The sequence below is a fragment of the Neolamprologus multifasciatus genome, chromosome 3 (assembly GCF_963576455.1).
Source record: "Neolamprologus multifasciatus chromosome 3, fNeoMul1.2, whole genome shotgun sequence".
NCBI lineage: Eukaryota > Metazoa > Chordata > Actinopteri > Cichliformes > Cichlidae > Neolamprologus > Neolamprologus multifasciatus.
The window spans coordinates 18,370,828-18,378,691 of record NC_140441.1 but is presented as its reverse complement, the minus strand read 5'-3'; the positions used below and the strand labels follow the sequence as shown (position 1 = coordinate 18,378,691).

The 7,864-nt window shown below is 36.7% G+C and overlaps 1 long non-coding RNA gene and 1 pseudogene across 1 annotated transcript; one reads left to right on the top strand and one right to left on the bottom strand.

Annotated features, from left to right (window-relative positions):
* Positions 1–78: 78 nt before the first annotated feature.
* On the bottom strand, positions 79–6,555 carry LOC146521836 (uncharacterized). Its single transcript, XR_014870630.1, has 3 exons — positions 4,647–6,555; positions 4,323–4,382; positions 79–170 (listed from the first exon to the last, which is right to left on the bottom strand). It is a non-coding gene; the product is annotated as an uncharacterized LOC146521836 (long non-coding RNA).
* On the top strand, positions 511–3,499 carry LOC146521837 (uncharacterized; annotated as a pseudogene).
* Positions 6,556–7,864: the final 1,309 nt, after the last annotated feature.

Genomic DNA, 7,864 nt, shown 5'->3' with positions numbered 1-7,864 from the left:
TGCCGTCGTTGTTGTAGTGTCTGGGGCTGTGGTGGTTGTGGCTGCTGTGGTGGGGGTTGCAGCCGTCGTTGTTGTAGCGGCTGGGGCTGTGGTGGTTGTGGCTGCCGTCGTTGTTGTAGTGGCTGGGGCTGTGGTGGTTGTGGCTGCCGTCGTTGTTGTAGTGGCTGGGCCTGTGGTTGTAGTGACGGAATTTACATGTAGTCATACAAATTTAAATTAACGTATTCTGAGTCACCATTCCCAAATCAGTTTGTAATATGTTTATGTCTTCGCAATTCAAATATTATGTCATGAATTCATTGCAACAGTTAACACAAGAAGTTTTAGTAATGCTTGTGTTTCATATAAATTGCCCACTCAAGTAATCTAAGATAACCTGTAGAGCTAAAGACAAAGAGCAGACAAAACAAAGCGTGGAAACAAACTTCATTTAACGTAGCCGTTTTCAGTAGCCTAAACTGAAAAAGAGCTGTTTTATTTGATGCTGAGCAAACCAATAACAAACAGTAAATGTCAACTCTACTGAGGCAGCATGGAGCGGAGAGAGTGTGGACCCAAATGCAGTTGATATCATATGGTTTCTCATCTACTAAAGAATCAAGAGGCGGTTTTTGCTGCTTTAGACAAACTAAGGCACAAGCTACTCATTTTAACTCCATAAGAGCTGGTGAAACTCCAAAAGCTGGTGGCTGTCCTTGACCCATGCAGATATTTTTTTTAACTTATTGGTACTGTTTCTCCAAAAAGCTCTGTAGTTGACAATTATTGCGTAGATTAATAATTACTTTCTTGAACTGTCTACTACAGGTTTGTGACTGAGCTTCTTGGAGGTGAGACATGTGTCTCATGTTCTACCTGCTTTCTGCCACCTGCATCACACCATCGAGGTCTCCTTTGATGACTGAAACTACATGGTGAAATTTAAGACTGCCTTCACAAAGGACCTATCCCAATGTGTAGCTACACTCAACCATCAGTGGCTCAAGATAGCTACTGTGCTTGATCCATGCTTTAAGGATTTAAAGTGACTTGCAAGGGGAAGAGGTTTGGACCAGCCTTGAGGCCCTGCTGCAGGAACAGTGTAAAGATGCCACCACAAAGGAGCCAGCAAAGGCAAAGAGCCTCCTCCTCTCTACATTGTCTTCAGACTCTCATTCAAATCAGGAAGCCCTGTGTAACAGGGCCCTGAGTTTGTACAGAACAGAATCCACCATTAGCAAGAAAGACTGCCCGCTGCAGTGGTGGTCCAGTTGAGCAGGGACCCACCCACAGCTGTCTGTCCTGGCCCACAAGTATTTGATTAGTCCTGCCACTTCTGTCCCATGTGAGAGACTGTTCTCACTTGCAGGTCACATAGTAACAAAAAAGAGAGCTGCCTTGAGAAAATGTGAACAGACTAGTTTGTCTAAGTAACTGGCTGAAATAGATGGACAGTAAATAAGCATGGACGTACTGTGAGTCCAATGGGTTTGCTATTGTATTGCTACAGTCCGGTTCTGGGGACTCGGGGTCCATGAGCAGTGTGGACTATGATTATTATTATTATTATTATTATATTATATGGGTGTGTTCTGCTCTGCCGCTTTTCCTGCACTCCATGTTTGTGTTTTGGCAGATGTGTGTGTGTGTGTGTTTGTGGGCGCCGTTGTGACAGGCACCTTCAGGCCTGGTGGGTGTGGCCCTGCCAGTTGACCGGTCACACCCAAGGATCTCCACACACACCTGGCGCCGATCAAGCCTCGTCAGAGGAGCTACAAAGCAGTGTGGCTGAGAGCTCCTCGACGCTGGATTGTTGAGTAACTACCCGTCAGTGTTTCCAGCAAAGGGGGTAACGGAATACATGTACGGAATACATGTACCGCCGTTACGTATTTAAAATACAAAATATGAGTAACTGTATTCCATTACAGTTACCGTTTAAAAAGATGATATTTAGAATACAGTTACTTTGTTGAAATAAAGGGATTACATGGCGGTACTTTCCTGTTTCATATTGTCACGGGTCAGGACTGTTTGGGTTTTGTTTGACAGCTATGTTCTGTTGTTCCAGGCGGCAGCGTTACGGTTGCCATGGTTACAGGGTGACGCCCTCTCTCTCTCTCTGCGACTGTGTGTTTCCTGGGTGAGAGAGCGCCTTTTTTTTGTTGTTGTTGTTGTGATAAGCTGATAGGCAGAATGCTACAGGTATAGCCCTAAAGAATGTAGCCTCATGGGCAGTGTAGTCCGTGTTGCAGGGAGAATGGACTGCCATACATACCCGTTATGTGTCTGTGAGCGCGAGGAGGGAGAAAAAGGAGAGTGGAAAAGTAGAGTTGTCGTCGAGCAGAAACGGGAGCTGGAAGCATGTAATTATTATAATAACCACTGCAGCCAAGAAGAGTGCCTGACGAGCCCAGTTGTACGTATGCTATTAAGTGTACACTGTGTTCATGTTTTCCTCCGAAACAATAAGTTCCATTGGAGCAGCCTTTCAACGCCTCTCTCTGTCTCAAACTTGACACAGACAACAAAGTAAAGCTATTTTTCGGCTACGAGCCCGACACAAACCCGACGTATTAGCCAGAGGTCCCTTTACTACGGTTCGGAGCCGCGGACCTTCAGTAATAGTAATAAATTACATTCATGTAGTTGTAAAAAGCATAATAATATATTAAGTAATCCAAAGTATTCAGAATACGTTACTTTCATTGAGTAACGTACAGAATACGTTACAAAATACATTTTGGGGCATGTATTCTGTAATCTGTAGTGGAATACATTTTAAAAGTAACCTTCCCAACACTGAAAGTCAGTGCATGGTAAATCTATCGCTGTTGAGTTGTGGGTTAACGGCTGCCTTTATAGTTTTCCAGCAGGAGTGCGGGAACGGGAGAGCAGCGAGCACAAGTTTCACGGGAGCGGAGACACGGAGCACAGGCACTGAGAAGGAGACGCGGCACGGGAGTTGGAGATGCACGGGGAATTTATTGTGTACTATTTACTTCACTGTAAATATCGCATTGCAGAGTCCTGCATCTTGGGTCCTCCTTCCCCACACACCCATGGTCTGCCACACAGACCGCAATATTTTTTGCACTAAAATGTTCGATGATCACACTGTTTTAGCCTAATGTACAAAATAATTTTGGCTAAGGTTACTCAGAGTTTAAAAGTGAAGCTGTTCAAATACCCTTTTATGTTTCTGGCTTATTTTGTTTAAAAAGAAAAACTGCACTTTATGTTGACAGTTTTTCATTATTATTTAAAGACAATACCATTTTGAAAATGTACTTAAACTACTTAAAATAGCACTTTATTTTTAAGTCTGCCCAATTTTGGCCAGGGATATTATTTTTGTTTCTCTGTTTTGCAGTTTAAATATTTTCCCCCATAAATTAAAAGAGCTTGAGTTTACAATATTCATGTCCATGTCTATTATTTAATTCTGTTGCCCACTAAATCCCTTTTAAATAAAAAAAAAAAATTTGCGCTTTGGGGCAAATTTTCTTGTGCGATTAAATGCAATTAATCATGGTTAATTAATTACAATAACTTCTATAAAGTAGAGTAAGAGAAATATGGTACCTTAAATATTATTATTTGCTCTCTGACAATTCACTGTGTAAGAACGTCATAAAGTGAAGTTTGGTTAAACTTTCAAGGGTCATATCACATTGTGCCAAAATTTGTTGTACTGCATGAAAGGTCTCACTTCTATCCACATTTTCATGGAAAGCAACCTTTACCTATTATTTTTCTGTAACACTCTAAAATAATCTCTTAATATAATTATTTTTACACTGAATTATATTGTTTCTTAAAATTGTAAAATAGTAATAAAGATTGTGAGGGGGCTTAGTGGGAACCTCTTAACCTTTTTCAGAAATGAGTGATTTTAAATGGAATGATCCATGTGTGCTGTGTTACTGCATACTAAGCATGAGGAAAACCACTCAAGAGAGAAGCTTTCTCTCTTGTCTCTCACATACAAGAGCGACAGAGAAACTACACTGTTTTTTTTTTCAAAGCAAAACTTTCAACAAGTATGCAAAATGTCCTCATCTCATCTATACCACACTCAAAGTTGTTACTAAACCCACTTTTTGTAGAAATTTAAAAAAATGTAGAAATTTGGCTTCATCTTGCATCACTAAGTACAATTCCCCTAGATTGTACTCATTGTACTCAAGGTAATAAGTGCCTAACCATTAAAGTATTATAACAATCAGTGTTCTTACAGTCTACGTATTGCCTGTAGCAATTATGCATGAGGGTATATATAGCTATGCTAAAGCAGTTCATTTATTTTAAATCAACAGTAAATTTATCATCACTTAACTTACCTATAAGAAGCAACAAAATTGATATCATCAGTCCAATGGCCATTGTTTAATCAGTTAAATCTGTAAAAGAAACATATGTCAAGGTTATGCACACAGATTAATAAACAAATTTTAAAAAATGAGTTAAAAACTCAGGATAACAGAATTTTACAAAAATACAAAAGGTTTTGATCATTAACTGTACTCATCATAACACTTCTCAATAAAAAAAAAACTATGTATGACAATTTTAAAATAACATATATAAAATAATTCATTAGGATTAGTTTAACAACTAAAGTCATATTCACAGTACATGAAATCTATTTTGTATATTGTACTTACCAAAACTGAGATCAGATGAAAATTTATTAATTCTTTTTTTTTATCTCCTGTAGATTTTTTAAATTATTCCGTTTTAAACAGTGCAGTTCACCTCTTTGCTCTGTTAAACCTTATGTTCACACCTCTTGTGGCCTTATATATTTCAGAAGGGTGAGGGCTAATGACGTATGTGAGAGATGATAGAAGAGTCTGTGACATATTGAGGAACAATGTCACATCACAGGACTCACGAGTTTGTCAAGCGATGAACCTGAAGGTTTCTTGGTTCAGGATAACAACCTCTCCCTTCTTTTTGTTAGTGACCTCACTCATAGTTACTCATAGACGTCAAGGCAGACAAACAAATAATGAAATCCAGTAGAGCGAAAAGCAGTTGGAAGAAGTGTAACACAATCAAAGTAAGCAGACCTCTTTGTTTATTATAGAGTATGAGTTTTCAAAATGTTTTCACTGTACCTTGTAATACAAAACTTTTTTTTAAATTAGAGATATTTGTCTCTACATATATACCACACTCATTTGCCCAAAAATGAGGACTGATAATGCATTCAAATTTAACTCCTTTCTCATATTTTCAAACGACAGTTTTCTTGAAGAGTTAAAAAAAAAGGATAAAATATACAAAGAAACAAGAACAAGACATTAAGAGTATTGGTCCAACCTAACAATTGTTTGTTTTTTCATGTATTTTCTCTATCGCTACATCAACTCAATAAGCAGTTTACTTATTAAATCATTAACTAGGCTAAAGGTTTAGTGCTATTGTCATCTAAAAAAAAAATCTAAAAAACAAACAAAAAAACAGTAAATCTTTTCTTGAAATTCAATTGTCTCCAGTTAAACCTTTAAAGTACTATGGCATCGTAAAAAGATTATTGGAAATATTTGAGTTATGTGTAGTCTTCACATATACAAAATGTATACCCTGCTTACTCTGGTGCATTCCACACACAAAGAAACAAAAAGGCAGTATTTTGTACAATAAAATAAATACCAAATTATTAGGTCTACCTTGTACCTTGACTGCCTTTTTTTATGCATTGGCACATGGCTCACAATATCTCAAACTCTAACATGCACTATAAAAATTATACATATCTTCTAAAACATCATTTGTCAAAGATAGGTTTTCGTATTCATGAGTAAGCCATTGCTACTATAATGACAAATTCATTCAAACTGGGGTGGAAGTGAAACGTTTCTTACATACTCATATAAAACCTACATGAGCCTACAGGAGCAGCTTGGTCATGGAAATCTTTGCCATGAAGCTCCTGGTGCATTTTTTGTGTTAATGTTTATGCAAAAGAAAGTTTGGAAATGTGGTTATTGAGTCAGCAGAGCATTTGTGACCTTCGTGCACTATGTCTCAGCAGTAAACAACCACTGTTAAATGATCTGTCACTTTGTAGCTGAATACGTGTGGTTCCTAAACACTTTAATTTTGCCATAACACCACTTACAGTTGATCATGTAATATCTAGGACAGAAGAAATTTCACAAATTGACTTGAGATCAGTTGATCTGCAAAGATTGCAGCTGAGTCTGTTTGTAAGACCTGCTGGAAATAACTTTGTTCTTGATTGGTGGCTTCAGTATTTAATGGAATCTGTTCCACTTTTGCAGACTGAGTTACTGAACCTCATTATGTGGGTTTGAATCAGCCAAGGAATATACAAATTATGGTGTCGCCAATCAAAGCTTGCATAAACTGCCTAACAATAAGGTTCAAGACTGATTTAATACCATAAACACTTGAACAAACATAAAGAAAGGCCTTTTGTCTGGATAAAAGTAATCATCCTTAATTAATAAGCATTATTTATCCATGAATGATGTTTGAGATCTAGTATGTTATGTAACCAGATCTTGTCACATTTATTTTTAGAATCGAGCAGGTACATGTGCGTCACTTTCAATATTGTTTATAACACTAATCCACTCAGGTAAATTCTGATCCTTTAGTGTAAGTACATCTAACACTGGTAGATGTAATGACATTTTCTACAAAGAAAAATGCAACTTAATTAGAAATATAGATACCTGTAATATAGCTACATGTAGCACTTGGTACACTTTAATTAAATCCTGCTGGAATGGAGAATATTTTAAGTTAAAGTGCAGCAAATCACAGAATATGAAAGAAAAAGAAATCTGCAGACAAGGATACATTTTAACATAAATGAAAAGTCTAAGATTAAATCAGTTTAAATCAGTAATTAAACTGGTTATTTTTCAAATCAGGTGAACAAAACAAAGGCAACAAAGAGAACAAAATAATTATTATAATCTTAAAAATATGAGGGAAATGTTATTGAGAAGTAATTATAAACATCAATAATAACATTTGGGTAAATGAACAAATATTAATATGAATATTAATATTTTTTGTAGTAACAGAAACATAAATGCTTTAAAGGTCACAGTCTACGTCAGCTACATGCCATTGATGCCACATTCGCAGACTATTTTTCAGAGCAGCTTCAGTAAAAGCTAAACTAATAATGAAACAGGAAGCCTCCATCAGTACATATCTTTCTCAAATGAAAAATGCATGGGGAGTGTCCAGCACACCCACACATTTTCACCAAGTATATTTTGAAGGCGAACAAAGGGGAAAATGTCGTCACACCAAACTGTGATTGTTGGTGTGATTAATATTTCAACAGACTGACAGTCTGTTGACAGTCAGACAGTCATACCTGTCAGTAATCCTCATGCACTACTGAGTTTATTAATCTTAACACATATTGATGGACATTGTTTAATCTGTGACATTAAAGGTAATAAAGTTATTGCTGTATTATCTGCATGTATGACAAAATGTATAAAAAAAATAAACCTTTTCACTTTTTAATGGGCATGCTGCAGAATTTCTCCAATCAAATAATAACATGTTAATAACTTTTCAACAAGACAGCTTGAGATTGCTGACATGAAACAAAATGTTTCACATATACAAAACCAAACCTAATAAATTATTCTTAGAAGCTTACAGCTGTTTGTTTGAAGTTTGTTTGAAGTTTTTCCTTTTATCATTTAACAGGATCTTTTGAATCATTAAATGTAAAAATAGAACAAAAGAAACTGAACTGCCCAGACTACCAAGATTACTGAAGAGGAAGAAGACTAGGGGAATGTTTTGCTGCAACCATGGTGAAAAAACAAAAGCAAAAACATTTAACATACTTGGCCTTTCTCATTTAGACATAATGAAA